Below are 16,697 nucleotides of genomic sequence, written 5' to 3'. Positions count from 1 at the left end.
TAACACTATTCATTACCTTTTAAGGGGGAATGATTTGGAGATCTGGAAAGACACACCACTTCACCTCTCTGTATTTTATCACACGTCTTCAAACTGCATGTTGATCTGCCTACAATTTAAAACACATAATAAAATAAAAACAAGTCATAGCCCCTTTTAAAAAGAAAACATAAATTGTGAAATACAAAACACTGCATCTTAATTATTAGGATTAGTAGAACTTGATCTGATTACAAAACAAATATGCATTGTAAGGTTTTAGGGGAGACGCTTCACAAAAAAGAAATGGTAAATTACGGATTTCTATTACAACATGGTATCTTGGTGGTGCATTACCAGGGTAGGTGGTAGCTCATTGACAATTAAAAAAAATTATGATTAAAGCCATAATACATAAAGATAAGAACAAATAAATGCTGTCAAATACACCTCCACAAAGACCCATTTTGTTCTGTCAATATGAAGCCTCTATAAAACTTGCATCACCATCCACTCTGAAAACTGGATTAACTTTGGTCTCTGTCTACTGAAAACAAAGTGTTTGAAATATGTAGGCCTACATACTGTAGAAGGAATAGTGGCATACAAAAGAAATTAATTGCTGTGCTGAAAAGTAACCATTGTATCCTAAATTAGTTTCTTATATTTTCCTAATGACAATGATAAACCAGTCTTGAGAAACAAGTAGCAGGTGTTTTTAAAAAGCCAGTCTCAATTCTCACCTGTGAAGTTTCTTGTGTTTGTGTGTCATTCTGTTTCTGACCTGACAACCCTTGCTGTCTGTTTCTTGTTCAATCTTGACAAAATATAAAAAAGTAAAATTAGTGCAATATTGGAAGAGAATTCTATAATGACTTTATCAGAACATGAATACATATACTTGCATACTGCATTTAAGTAAATATTGTAGAATAGCGGGGTTAACACAATATTACCTGATCCAGATGTAGTGGCTGCTGATGCATGAAAATCTCAGCATTGACAAGATCATCCTCACTTTTCTAATTTGAAGGGCTCTGATAACGAAGACATTACAAAAGAGTTATAAAAATATACTAAAAACAAGAGCATATTTGTCTAGATAACCAATATTTTCTATTTCCATTAAAACTTGCTAACTATTCAACAAGTAAGCAAAATTACACCGTTACAATGTATTTCAATTCGAATAGAACATGCCAACTTACACGACATCCCAACAAACACAAAACGTTCCCCTAACGTTCCCATATGGTTCCCATTTGGTTATTTTTTTGGGAACCAAATAAGAACGTTCTGGGAACGTTCCCTGTAGGTTATTTTTATAATAACCTAAAGAGAACCTTCCCGGAACGTTCCCTGCAGGTTATTTTTAGTTTTTTTTTATAACCTAAAGGGAACCTTCCCGGAACGTTCCCTGCAGGTTATTTTAAGGTTTTTTATTTATAACCTAAAGGGAACCTTCCCGGAACGTTCCCTGCTGGTTATTTGTTGGTTTTTTATTTATAACCTAAAGGGAACCTTCCCGGAACGTTCCCTGCAGGTTATTTGTAGGTTTTTTATTTATAACCTAAAGGGAACCTTCCCGGAACGTTCCCTGCAGGTTATTTGTAGGTTTTTTATTTATAACCTAAAGAGAACCTTTCCGGAACGTTCCCTGCAGGTTATTTTTAGGTTTTTATTTATAACCTAAGGGGAACCTTCCCGAAACGTTCCCTGCAGGTTAGTTTTAGGTTTTTTATTTATAACCTAAAGAGAACCTTCCCGGAACGTTCCCTGTAGGTTATTTTTAGGTTTTTATTTATAACCTAAGGGAAACCTTCCCGGAACGTTCCCTACCTCCTGAAAAAAACAGCTTAAACCAGGCTAAGCTGGTTGGCTGGTTTTAGCTGGTTTAAGATGGAAATAGCTGGCCAGCCTGGTCAAGCTGGTTTCCCAGCCTGGTCAAGGTGGTCTCCCAGGCTGGTCAAGGTGGTCTCCCAGGCTGGCCAAGCTGGTCTCCCAGGCTGACCAGGCTGGTCAAGCTGGTCTCCCAGCCTGGCCAGGCTGGTATTATGGCTGGTCAAGCTGGTCTCCCAGCCTGGCCAGCTTAAACCAGCTAAGACAAGCCAGCCTGACCACCAAGCAGGCATGACCAACCTTCAACGTTGAAATTTGATTAAAATAACCTCAGTTGTTTTTTCAACATTGATACAATGTTGAAACAAAGGTGAATGGTAAACGATTGCTAAAGGTTAATACAATGCTTAAAAATCAACGTTGAAATTTGGTTGAAATAATGTCAGTACGGCCAAATGTAAATGGTTCTTTTATGACATTTTAATTTGTGAATCCTTTAGATAAAAATGTAAAAACTCATTTAATGAAAATACTTATTTTTATAAAATTTAACAAAAGTAATTGATCAAGTTAAAAATATTAGACACATGCAAATAAATCATCTTTGTATCTTTATTTTTCCCTTTTAAAACAAGTGCCTTTTTGGTAAATATTTTTCTAGGTTCCTCATATTATATAATGTTTAAGAAGCTAAAAATATTTTTTGTATACTATTTGATTGATTTTAACACTGGTGGGGCATTTGATTTCCATATGAATTTAGGAGATGGATTAGGCTATTTTTTTAAGCATTATTATGGTTGTTTTATTATTATTATATTTTCATCACAATGTCTAAAATATAACGTTTCAAATTAGTGCTGGGCAAAGATTAATCCTGATTAATCGCATACAAAATAAAAGTGATTTTTTTTTGCATAATATATGTGCGTGTACTGCATCTAATTATTATGTATATTTAACCACACACACATTCATATATTAATTTCAGAATTGTTTTATTTATATATCTTTTTTTATTTATATTATAGATTATATAAAAATATAAATAAATATATATAAACATGTAAATGTTTCTTAAATACATATATGAATGTGTGTGTATATATTTATACATAATAATTAGACACAGCACACACTCATATATTATACCAATAATCACTTTTATTTTGTATGCGATTAATCGCGATTAATCTTTGCCCAGCACCATTTCAAATATAAATTTTAAGAATACCCTTAATAATATAATAACATACAACCTTTTATCTGCTTTCTTTATGGTTCCACAGACAGCTCCCTCAGCATTTTGTATGCAAAACATGCCCATGCGGGCCCACTGTGAGGTATATTGTGGGACAGTGTGGGCAAGGCAAACTCACACCACATCCCAAATGGGCCCCCAAATTATCATTGTTTGTTATTATCTTAGCAGATAATTTTCTTTTGATGTTTGTTGTTGTTGTTTAATCAAAAACCAGTTACTACACTTTTATTATAATAAAACCATTTTTTTATTTTTATTTTTTTATAAAGCTCTGTCCATTTAGAACAAAATGTGCATGCATGTTTATGAAATAATTGAACCCACCCCCGGGTGAAGATCTAAAAAGCTATGTTTTAAAAGCACAATATTTCTGTTTATTTTAATACAAGAAATGTTTATTGTTAAACAAGTTCTAATTTTCAGTTCAGTCTGGACGTGGGACATCTTTTTTACCATCTTTATTGTTCTTTAACATGTTGTCTTTTGTTATGTGTTATTAGCGAGGGGCAACCTTCCGATCTCTCTAATGAAGCCAACACGGAAGTGATTTAAACTGCAATTCATCGACTGGCTCCAAAAGGGAGTCAATTCCCATAGACTCCCATGTTAAAAATTGCCAACTTTACAGTAGAAAATAATATGTTTACAGCCTGGTACAAAAAGTGTTTTTGGCCTATATAGCTAATTTTGCCCGTCATGACAACTGTGAGGGGGGTGAATGTTTTTGTAACTCATCCGTTTAAATTATATTAAGCCTTAAACTTCTGCATAATTAAGGGCGTGGCCGCTTGAGTGTCGGTTGAACAGCCACTGCTGTCACTAGACTCGCGCTAGGCGGGCGTGGTTTCACCTCAGCTTCACCCATATCCCGCCTCTTTACGTCAATGTATCGCGAGAGCGAGTCAAGAAATTACACTCTCGCGGTACAATGACGTTTGCCTGTCAGCGCAGCAAGAAGTCGAACACACGTATTTGCGTGCGCGCGCCTCGGTCCTTGTGAGTTCAAAGTGGATTTTAACCGTTTACCTCAGACGACAGTTTTCATTTCTATGGTAAATTCTAAGGTAAGTTTTTATTAATTCCTGGTTAAGTCATTAAAATAAGTTCACAGTTATGTTTGTTTTGTTTTTATTAACAGTTAATTCGATATGACTCAAATATTCTGAACTTTAATGTTGACCGTTGATGCAGTGGTTTGACTGAGCTCGTGACGCATCTGAGCTAATGTAGTAAAGATCTTAAATTTGTCTTTACCTTCTATAAAAATGTGTTATCCTCGTTCTTCAAATTTATTTGACATTGTTTAGTTAATTATAACGCAAGTTATTTAAATGTAGGGTTTGACGCGTAAATGTAGGGTTATTTAACTTACAGTACGGACACACAGTTTTCAGTAAGTTAGCCTGTTAAAACGGTTAAGAATTTAAACAGAAGCCATCAATTCTGGATTAATAACTATTGTATATTTATGTTCACTTTTCTTTACAGGTCATTTTCTTGTTGTGTTGTGATGTGTTCCATTGGCTGAAGAGTAAGTATTATTTTGTGTTTATATTTGCATCCAATACATAAGCGCCCAAAAAGTGCATATCTGGTTTATCATTGTCATTAGGAAAATATAAGAAAATAATTTAGGATACAATGGTTATTGTTCAGCACAGCAATTCATTTCTTTTTGATTTGATTTGATTTATTGGACAAAAAGTGAAATAACACATTTGTCAAGGATAACACAATAAAGTTAAAATAACTTATTTCCATTGTGGTCCTTAATGTCACTATTCCTTCTACAGTATGTAAGTTAGGCTTACATATTTCAAACCCTTTGTTTTCAATAGACAGAGCCAGAAGTGAATTCATAGTTCAGAGTGGATGTTGACATAAGTTTTAGAGAGGCTTCATATTGACATATAAAATTTGTCTTTGTGGTGGTGTACATAACAGCATTATTTTCTATCTTTATGTATTATGGCTTCAATCATAATTTTTTAAATGATGGCTATGTCCATGACCTACCACCCACCATTGTAACGCACCACCAAGCTAGCATTTTGTAATAGAAATCAATAATTTACCATTTATTTTTGAAGCATCTCCCCTACAATATTACAATGCATTTAGTATTTGTTTTGTATTCAGATCAAATTCTACTAATCGTAATAACTAAGATGCAGTGTTTTGTATTTCACAATTTATATTTTCTTTTGAAAAGGGGCCATGACTTGTTTTTTATTTTATTATGTGTTTCATATTGTAGGCAGATTACCATGCAATTTGATGAAGTGTGATAAAATACACAGAGGTGAAGTCACGTGTCTTTCCAGATGCCCAAATCTGTACCACTCAAAAGGTAATAAAGTGACAGTGTACCATGACAAATAATGTAAACATTATTTCTTTCAAAGTTGTACTTGGGCCACAGTTTTTTCTATTTCTAACCAAAACATTACATTTATGATTCTATACTAATGAAATATGTTTTTCTTTTTCTAAACTTTATCAAATGCAATGAGCCTGAAGAGGAGATTTGGGAAGATGCTGTTTCATAAGTCTTTGCTTTGCCAGATCACCTGTGGTAAGTTTGTAAAAGATATATTAAAAATAGGACCAGAACATCTCCTAATCAAATTTTTTGATCAGGTCGGGATGTCTGCTAACATGATGCCTTGTTGGTCTGGGCGAGTTTGAAGTCTCTCACAGACAGTCCAGAAGGTCTGGAGTCCATGTTAGCTTTTATTGGTAAGGGACTGCACAAAAGGCTGTTTGACCCACACCTAAAGCAACCAGTCAATAGCCTCTTTCACACAGTAGTTCTGGTAAATTACCATGAATTTACCAGAATGAATTTACCAGTAAATACAAAAATGTGCTGTTCACACACGCAGTGACGTTCCGTCTTTTTACCAGTAAGACATCATTCACACATCAGTATCAAAATACCGGTAAATTCGTTGAGAAAGCGGAAGTTCCTGTGGGGTGCGGCGAGCTCAGTGTTGTATTTGTAAACAATCCACGTCGTTCATATCCACGGTCTGTATTTTGTTGTTTTCACGTCTGTGGTAAACAGTCGCGAAGTTGCTCATGATGACTAAACAACATTGCATGAGGCGACGTCAAACCGAAAATGCATTTTGAACAACAGTACTGTTTGCACTTTAGGCTTCACAGAGGGCGTGCTACGTCGGGAATTCTGCAAGTAGGTGGTAAGCTGTTTTAAACAGCTTTGGTGAAGAAATATGGATGTAAACTTCAGGTGTGCTCGACTTTCAAGCAGCATGTGTGTGGAAACGTCCGTAAACAGTGCGGGGGTAAACGCATCATTTGTATTAAACATTATGATTGGCCCGAAGCTGTCAGCACGGTCTGACGTCGTCTGTTCTAAATGCCGGTAATCCTATATTTTTCGTTCACACATAGCGCTTACCGGTAAAATACTGGTAATCTTACAACCTCTCTTACTGGTAAATTGGGAGCACTGATTTACCGGAAAGGTTCTGTTCAACTTCACACATGATCTGTTAACTGCAATTTACCAGTAAATGTTTGCTCTGTTCAGCATCTCTTTGGGGGGAGGGTTTTAAAGTTGATATGACCTAAGTATTCCGACCATTTACTCAGTACTTAGTTAAACACCTTTTGAAGTAGCAGTTACAGCCTCAGGTCATTTTGGGTATGACACAGCAATCTTTGCAACTTCTGGATTCATTTGTAACCAAAGCAATCAGAAGCACCATTCACTTCTATAGTATTCTTTTATCCTACTATGGAAGTCAATGGTGCTTCAGGTCAGTTTGGTTACAGACATTCCTCAAAATATCTTAATGTGTTCATCAGAACCCATCAGCAACCATCAAGAGAAATTGGAGGCAGCTGAGCTAAATTGCAGATATTGATGCAAATGATCTGAATATGTATAATGTAAATACGTACATAAGCTAGGCATGTTCCAATCCTAAACTTTCAATATAGTTAATGGACATTTATATTATATTTCACAAGTTAATAATGATTTATATGCATAAAATAATGATTTACTGACTGCTTAATATGTTCTAGACTTTAAAAACGGTTGTGTTAAAACAAACCCAATCATTGTTATTTTTGGGACACATTTAAACTCACTGCCTTGTCCCAAACTAGACACAGCTGTGTTTTTATTTGAACAACACATTTGTGTTACTTTTAATACAACGTTGTTGTAAACACACAGAGTTGTGTCTAGTTTTGGACAACGCATTTAGTGTTTTTTAATGTAATATATAAACACTGATTGGGTTTGTTTTAACACAACCATTTTAATAAGATACTGTGATTTTAGAAGAATGCAAACAATTGCTGTATGTTAGAATTGTTAATTTTAAATTGCTCACACAGTAGGACTATAATTAATTACTACAGTAAACAATTCTGCCAAATGCATAAATGCAACAAAGTATATAGTCAGTATGTGTTCATAATTATTTTCTACTTATTAGAAAATACATGTTGTTGTTGTTTTAGATTAACTACATACGGTCCCTTGGGGGAGCCAACCCAGGTGAAGTCCACTGAAGTCCCGATTGCCTACAGCATGAAATGGAGGAAGGGTAAGAAAGCCTTCCAAATGCTTAGAATCTGCCCTTTAATAATAGGCAAGCTTTCTTTTTCGTCTCATTGTTTAAACTCATTTCTGTCCGTTTATTCTCAGCAATATCCAATTAAAAGAGACAGAATAAGATTGGACCAGAATATCACACTCTAAATTCTGCTGGGTTATTTTTAACCCAATGCTGGGTAAATATTGGACAGAACACATGGGTTACCTTTTAAATAAAGCACTGCATTGAAACAACCCAGTATAGGTTTATTTATTATTTACTAATGCAGTATGCCTACTAGAAATGGGTAAATTAAGGCATGCTCAAGAAGAAAAGTGGCCAAGAAGAAAATACATTACGTTAGGACTAGGGATGCTCCGATCGATCGGCCGCCGATCGGTATCGGCCGATAACGTCATTAAATGACTCGATCGGTCCTCGCTAAATTTGCCGATCTCATAAACTGATCTTTCTGTTTACCTTTGTCAACATAGGGCTCCTGAATGCGGCTGCAGTTAGAGACCATTTTTACGCAATGCGAGCATTTTTATAACCCATCGCTCGTGTGTGACATGAAGATTTGCATTTCTCTCTTTGCGCTTGCAGAGATAAGCGTATTTTCTATGAGGACGCGATCTGATCAACAGCGCGACGCGTCTTCACATTCCCATCAAACAGCGTATACAACACACATCTATCGCGGATAATTGCATCCTCATGCCAAAAGTTTATTATTTGCATGCGTTTTAAAGTTTGAGCGTTTAAACTTTCATTTTCCTCACAGCTGCTCTTGTCCATGTACATCCGGCGCATGCACACACAGAAGCCTCAGTCATCAGTGCACGTGAACAGAGTGATCTCTCTCACGTCTTAAAGCTACAGTATCCTAATTCATCTCTCAATAAAATCACTTTCTGCTCTTCACTAAAGAACTGTTATACTTCATACGAATGCGTGTATGTTTAATTCATACAGTTTAGACTTTGAAGTGTTTTATTTTTATCACTTTTAACTGACATAAGACAAAGGCATATTCAATTTCTCTTTGCAGAAGAAATATTTGTTGTGCTAATTTTTTGATTCTCTATTAAAACAATAATAAACCTAATTACTGCAAGTAATATAACAAAGGCAACATCTGTGTTATTACTTTATCTAGAAAAAATGTTACCAGTAACAGTCATCAAAAAGCTTGCACATCAGCTTGAAAAATCGGTATCGGCATTGGTATCGGCCGATCACGAAGACAACAAATCGGTGATCGGTATCGGCCTGCAAAAACCCTGATCGGAGCATCCCTAGTTAGGACTAGGCCTGTCGCGATAAACGATAAATCGATGAATCGCACGGTAAATAAAATGAGCTCGGTCATTTTTTTCGGCCGCAATAATTCACATTTGCATGCTTGTTTGTTTTCCTTGTCTCTCTCTCTCTCTACCAAAGAGACTGGATGACCGCTCCGTGCAACGAGTGACAAGGAGTGAACCCTCGTCAGTCATTTGTCAGTCGCATGATCTGTGTGGGGAGGGGGGACTCCTGGCGTAGCCTATCACAGTAGGCGTACTGAGGAGGATGAGCGCCGCGTAAGGAGTGTAGCAGGAGAAAACACTAGTTGAGACGAGAGTTGAAGAAAAAGATGGATTTACTAGAGGCTGTTTACACTTGTCATTAACACGCATTTCATCAATTGCGCTGAAAATTCAGAGAAAGCTCTAACATATACATGTAGAAAATACTGTGCAGCATGTTAACTTCCTAAACAAGCAGTGGACATAATATTAGTTTGCGTCCATATAAACTCATAATTACTCCCGCTGGCGTTTAAATGACAGCGGAGAGACTCGACCACTGTCTCGACAGACCACCCCTCACAGTATTCAGCACAGAAGCGGTCGAAAGTGGACAAAAGAGACGGATTTAAATACCAGGTGTAAACGTGATATGTCTCTCTCGTCCACTTGTGAACTGATCAAAAACACATCTTAATACCAAGTTTAAACAGCCAAGTTTCAAAACCAAACGCTACAGCTGCAGTGTGGGAGTACTTTGGATTTAAACCTAATGACCGAGGTGAACCACTAAACCTGAACGAGCCGTTATGTCGCATTTGTGGTAAAAACGTAGCACTTAAAAGTGGCAACACGACAAACATGCATATGCACCTAAAACGCAATCATCCTGTTATTTTGTTCATTTCTTGTGGATATTTAAAATGTCTTCCAGTTTCAGTATTACTTATTGTTTAGAAATAAAAGTTTATAGATCTTTGAAAAGGTGTATCTGCATTATTATAATGGTCCCGGAGCATCAATGTTATCGTCTATCGCGATAAATTCCGAGGCAATTTATCGTCTAGCAATATTTGTTATCGTGACAGGCCTAGTTAGGACTGATGTGATTTGTAACTGGTACTGATGTGCTTATAAAATAAGAACAACATATAAATGATCAGAATATCAACTTGCATAATTATGCATGTAGTAATCATAACAACAGTTACAACCATACATCACAATTGTGGTTATACAGGAGTATGAGTATGACATGACATGATGAACTTGTATGTTTAATTCAGGGGTGGCAAATGTTGGTCCTGGAGGTCTGCAGTCCTGCAGAGTTTAGCTCCAGCTCTAATCAAACACACCTGAACAGGCTAAAATCAAGGTCTAAAGAGTTACTAGAAAGCTACGGGCAGGTGAGCTTTTATCAGGGTTGGAGCTAAAATCTGCAGGACTGCCCTCTCCAGGACCAATGTTCGCCATCCCTGGTTTAAATGGCACATATTTTACAAGGCCAATTCTTATGAATTTGTACAGTAAATCATACAAATACCTATGACTATTATTAAAATAAGAATGAATTAAATCAGTACAATGAGCCACCTCGTAACATACATAGTACTAATTGCCATGAGATTGTGTTTTTTTATAATCAGCTGAAAAATTAATTTAATTCTTTCATCGAATTGTATTTACAATCTACACATTATAGAAATTATTGACTGTGATTATTTTATTTTGTTTACAGAATCAACACAGAAAAACTACAAGGCATTAAAGGCCCTTGACGTGGAAGACTTAATTGCATTAGCCCTGAAATTTGCCCCACACAGAAATTTAAAATGGTAATCATATTCAGTGTTTCCCACAGGATTTAGAGAGACTTTTTTAGAGCATGTGGCGATTACGTCACACGCTAATTAGCATATATGTGATGTGTTTGCGTTTGATCGAGTGTTGGCACCTGAAATATGTTTAATTTCTTCTCTTTTATCTGTCACATTATATTGCATATTACAGTTTTTCTCAGTTGCTTAAACACATTTACTGAAATTATGCCTCATATTCTCTAAACAGTAAACACAATTGCATAACATCTCACACAATACTCCAAGTATTATATTTTCAGGTCAAAATTAAACTCTACACTCAAAACCATGGAGGCAACAGTGAAGCGACTCAAATTAGGCTTTACTCGTGGCTCAGCCTCCCTCATAATCATACCATGGACAAGGACATGGTCAGCTAGAGTGGCTTGAATCTGAGACTGCTTGTCACCTTTCACCATGTCCTCCTCCTCTTCCTCCTCCTTCAACAAGTCCTCTTCCTCCTCCTTCTTTCCCTCCTCCTCCTCCTCCTTTGCTAATTGAGCCTTAGCTGTGCTGACTTGAGTGAACAGTATTGAATGCTAGTGCTTTCCATATGACCACATGGTGTAATCCCCGAGAGATGTAGGGATTTGTGTGTAGAGTTTTGAAGTAAAACTTCACTGATTTAAAACTCATGTGTTAAATCAGGGGAGTAGTGTTTATTGTTCAGCAAATTGATTTTGAATGATTGTGCTTCTTGAAAAATGGCGTTATGGTTTTGAAATTTTAGTTCAAAAGCCTGTTTATAGTGTTTCCGCAATCGAGAAAAACTGTAAAACAACTGCATGCTATTTTTTACATATTATCTGTTCGGTTGTCAGACATGAAACGAGTATACTATAAAAACTCGTTTCAATCTGTATAAAAACTGTACTATTGCAGTACTAAACTTTTACCAACTTGTAGCTGTCGAAGTAACAAAAAAAAACCTTTTGAATAGATTTGTTCTAAAAATACTAAGGTAAAAGAGAATCATTTTGCTGATTAAATCAGTTGTTGTAGAGAAAATAGCCTACTTTTAAAGAAACCATGCGTAAAAGATAGCATACTTTTGAAAATTATGGTGTGAAACTTTTTTACTTGTATACACTTTATCATATTGGTTTAATAACTCTGCTTGTTCGAATATATATATATATATAGCCTTTATAGTTTAAAATAAAATGTCGTAAAGAATCATTATCAAAATTACTAATATCCTGGCGCTGAACTTTTTCTTGTTTGTATGTCTCTTGTTTATCAGTATACCAATATAATTATTTAAAATGAAATATTCTTCTGATAACCAAACTGCAGCGCACTAAATATATTTAAAACTTTTTACGAAGAAGTAGGCCTACACAAAACGCGTTTCAAATCTGTATATGCATTTTTATCAGACCATTTGACGGGGTCGTGCAACTTAATGATAATACTTTTGTCATTGAATTGTTCATCTAAATGTTTAACCTTATGTTACACTAACTTACGTTGCCTTTATTGTTTGTTACTTTTGCAGATGGCAGAGATTGCTGTGGAGTTCTGAAGTTCATTTTTTAAATGTTTTCATTTTTAATATATTAAAATGTTTTTTATGATACAATGTTCTACATGTTTATTGCCAATTTTATGTGTTATATAAGCAAATTATCTACCCTATTATATTATTATCTAAGTCTATAAATTCTATAAATGATCCTGTGATTAATGATTTTGATTTTATGTCTACGAATAAAGAATCCATGGATCAACATGGATTGTGTGATTATTTGTTCATTTAAATAGATTATATATAAATAAACTTAGTTTATATAGTGAAATCGTGTTTTTTTTTAATGATTTAATTGTGAATTTTTATTATTAATGGTGCCTAAATATAGGGAATAACTAGAGGTTTTGAGAACGTTCCGGGAACGTTCTGGCAAGGTTCTGCAAACGTTCTGAGCAGGTTAGGTTGATGTTACCCGAATGTTCCCGGAACGTTCTGAGAACGTTCCCGGAACGTTCTGACAAAGTTAGAGGAACGTTCTGAGAACCTAAAAATAACGTTCTATTTCCGTAAAGAAAACTTTCCTGGGGAACCAACAGGGAACGTTTAAAAAATAACGTTCTGGGAACCAAAAACTAACGTTCTGGGAACGTTCCCGGAACCAAAACCTAACGTTCCGGGAACGTTCTGGGAACCAAAAATTGTTAGCTGGGATGATATTTTCGTACAAAGGAGTTAACTGAAGTGTTTCATGCCGCTTAAAATCATCATGGATACTGCGCGAATGACCGCAGGTGAGCGTCATAAGCGCAACATGTAATTGACTGATTGCCATGGAAACATGAGGGTCACGTCGACTATCTTGTCCCTTTTAATTTTATAACTGCATTTATACACATTTCCCCGTCGAGAAAACCTCAGCATGATTAATATTGGATTCGACGCCCATGTTATCACGTCATCAATAAGTTTGGATTAATGTCATTAACACGAACTGCTATACGTATCCGTTATTGCGAATTCGTGAGCCATAAAACACCAACATCTCATCTAAGTTTTAACACTTTATCAGTAATATGAATTTGAGAAACTAGCTTACACTGACCGCACCGCACTCCCGAGCTGCCCCTCCTTACAAAAGGCTGATAGGTGTCTGTGGCGCCTGTAAGACCTCTCGGATATAAGTTACGCTGACTGAACTACGAAATCAACACTTTTTCACCGAAGTTGTCCAAAAAAGCCCTTACATTTATAACTAGTTGCTTTTCTGAAGCAAAAACAACCAAGTGGTTAAGTTGATAAAAACACACATATTAATTTATTAATATTCATAATAACGAAGTCCAATTTCGGCGGGAACATCCCGTGGGCTAGCAAATACATTTTAACTATAACGAATACATTCGCAACTAACAGAAAAAAACCCGATTTGGCATCGTGCTTTTTTGTCATACCACTTTGTAGGCCTATATGTGAATAAAATAACGTTATGCGTTTACATTGGTCCTGTCCCAAATGGCACACTCCGGACTTGTGGTCCTCCTCAGAGTCCACACTTTGATGACATCACGTAGTCCAGACTTTAGGGACCCTTGATGCGAGTCCACGTGGGTGCACCGGAGTTGTATTTTGGGACAGACTCGAGCATCACACCGGAAATAGGTAGAGAAGTTGCCCGTCAGTGTGAACTCCTCCCTCCGTCGCCTGATTGGTCTGATTGCTCTTTCGCAAGGACTTCTGGGTTGGTAAAGTGCGCGAAGCCTGCTGCAGTGCGGGCTTCGCTGAAGACCGCATCAAGGGGGCAAAGGAGGCGCTGATGAGCACACTTCAAAGCGTAAAAATGACAGATGGGGCACCCTACGGACTCGTGGACTAAGCGAGCACGCGCAATTTAAGGCCACGAGACCGAAAGTCCACATGAAGTGCGCCATTTGGGACAGGGCCATTGACTTATATTTCCTTACCTCTTCTTTCTCTGAAGCATTTTCTCGTGTGATACGCAAGATCTCGAAGACAGCCGTTAAAACAGTCCAGTCTCGTGTAATCTCGCGAGATTACGTCGCTACCTGTATATTCAATTATTTGTTACATTTTTTTTTATAATGTCATCAATTTTATAAAATGAGTTTTTAATTTTTTTTCTGAATGATTCACATATTATAAAACATTATTTTATTGTCTCTCTGCAACCATTTACTTCACTGTTGTTTCAACGTTGTTTCAACGTTGAATCAACGTTGAACAAACAACTGACGTTATTTCAACCAAATTTCAACGTTGATTTTTAAGCATTTTATTAACCTTTTTCAACCGTTTACCATTCACCGTTGTTTCAACGTTGTTTCAACGTTGAACAAACAACTGACCTAATTTCAACCAAATTTCAACGTTGAAGGTCGGTCATATGCCCGCTGGGTAATTTCTTGTTCTTTACTTTAATTCATTACTTTGCCTACAGGATTTATCTATTAACAGGATCTTCTTCAGGATGACCCCACTCTGTTTGTTACTTATCAAAATAAATTACAGCAGATTAACAAAGAAACTGTACACAAAGACTGTCCACAATAAATGAACATGCATCATTTTTGCCCTGGTATTATTCAAAATCCTTAACGTGTAACAAGAACATTTTAAGAATATCTTCTTTTGGATGACCCACACTCTGTCCATGTCAATTTTCAAACTGTTTCACTGGACATTTATAAAGAAAACTATAGGCAAAGTACGTGAACTATACATCAACATGTAGCATTTTCACATTGCTATTATTCAAAATGCTTAACGTGTAACAACAACATTTCAAAAATATCTTATTTAGGATGACCCACACTCTGTCCCTGTCACTTTTCAAACTGTTTCACTGGACATTTATTAAGAAAACTATAGGCAAAGTTTGTCAACCATACATCAACATGCAGCATTTTTACATTGCTATTATTCAAAATGCTTAACGTGTAACAACAACATTTCAAAAATATCTTATTTAGGATGACCCACACTCTGTCCATGTCAATTTTCAAACTGTTTCACTGGACATTTATTAAGAAAACTATAGGCAAAGTATGTCAACCATACATCAACATGCAGCATTTTTACATTGCTATTATTCAAAATTCTTAACGTGTAACAAGAACATTTTAACAATATCTTCTTTAGGATGACCCACACTCATTTTTACATACATACACACAGGGCCGCTGCTGGTCAAATGGTTGCCCTAAGCGGACATTTACTGTGGTGCCCCCTTTAGTTAAAAAACAACAACAAAATCGCATGCAACTTTATGCAACTTTATTAGAATGCTATTGATTTCATTTATACTTGCATTTTGACAGCAGCTCAAACTACATTTATACAAATATGCCGTTAGATATATATTATAGTCTATATTTCTGCATCTTTACCTGTGTAGCTAATGGACTTTACCTTAATCTAATGTGACAACGCTAATCTTACATGTCCGCTATTTTTTGGGATTACTAAATGGCTTTCTTGCAATTACAATAAAAGTCAGCTTTAAGAAAACAGCATATGTGGCAACAATCAAACACAAATAGAGCACACATGTCATTGATTACAGTTTATTTCAACTGCTTACACACATTTTTCAGAGTTTTCCTCTTTTTTTTCAAAACTTAACACACAAATTCAAGAATTGCACACACAAAATGTTAAATGCCTCACATCTCTTTCAAAATGAAACACCACAGACATTCTCCCATGATTACATTTCTGCGTAAATGTCTTGAATAACTAGAATTTCATGTGCGGCTTTCAGACGCGAATGAAGCGAGTAAACTCCAAATGTTCAAGCGTCCAACTATGCGTGAATAGCGTTTTTTGTCATCTCTTAACACGTCTGGTGTGAACGCACGGTAAGAGTACAGAAAACAATTATTTTAGGAAAAAAAATCTCCAATGTTATATTTTTTAATTCTATTTGTAAACAAGGTGTAACAAATCTGTCCCTTTACTGCATGTTCAAGCCTTAAAGCGATAGTTCACCCTGCAATGAAAATTAGCCCATGATTTACTCACCCTCAAGTCATTCTAAGTGTATAAAACCTTCTTCTTTCAGACAAATACAATCATAATACAATCATATTAACAAATTCCCTGGCTCTTCCCAGATTTATATTAGAAGTCAATGGGTGCTTCTGTTTTGAAGTTGATAAAAGTGCATCTATCCATGATAAAAGTGCATTTCTGGATGTTTTCGTTCACTTAGATCTATGATACACACTATGAAAGGTAATTTTCAAAATTCCATAATAGGGGCACTTTAATATAACTCAGATTTTATTTGTCTGAAAGAAGGATGCCATACACCTAGGATCGCTTTAGGGTGAGTAAATCACAGGCTAAATTTCAATTTTGGGTGTTCTAACCCTTTAAAGGATTAGTTCACCTCAAAATGAA

General features: G+C 36.0%; 2 long non-coding RNA genes across 2 annotated transcripts in view; one reads left to right on the top strand and one right to left on the bottom strand.

Moving 5' to 3' along the window:
- The window catches only part of LOC135734555 (uncharacterized), a 149,867-nt gene extending 135,174 nt beyond the window's left edge, over positions 1-14,693 (bottom strand). The window contains exons 1-4 of the long non-coding RNA XR_010527413.2: positions 14,240-14,693; positions 936-1,016; positions 723-796; positions 17-109 (exon numbers count right to left, since the gene is read on the bottom strand). This is a non-coding gene — a long non-coding RNA (uncharacterized lncRNA). The remainder of the gene's footprint in view (positions 1-16; positions 110-722; positions 797-935; positions 1,017-14,239) is intronic.
- Positions 2,888-12,539, top strand: LOC135734552 (uncharacterized). Its single transcript, XR_010527411.2, has 8 exons — positions 2,888-4,146; positions 4,571-4,613; positions 5,340-5,432; positions 5,596-5,657; positions 5,723-5,821; positions 7,583-7,668; positions 10,687-10,783; positions 12,306-12,539. It is a non-coding gene; the product is annotated as an uncharacterized lncRNA (long non-coding RNA).
- Positions 14,694-16,697: the final 2,004 nt, after the last annotated feature.

This window comes from Paramisgurnus dabryanus, chromosome 1, assembly GCF_030506205.2.
Source record: "Paramisgurnus dabryanus chromosome 1, PD_genome_1.1, whole genome shotgun sequence".
NCBI classification, from domain to species: Eukaryota; Metazoa; Chordata; class Actinopteri; order Cypriniformes; family Cobitidae; genus Paramisgurnus; species Paramisgurnus dabryanus.
This window is presented reverse-complemented; position numbering and strand designations above follow the sequence as displayed.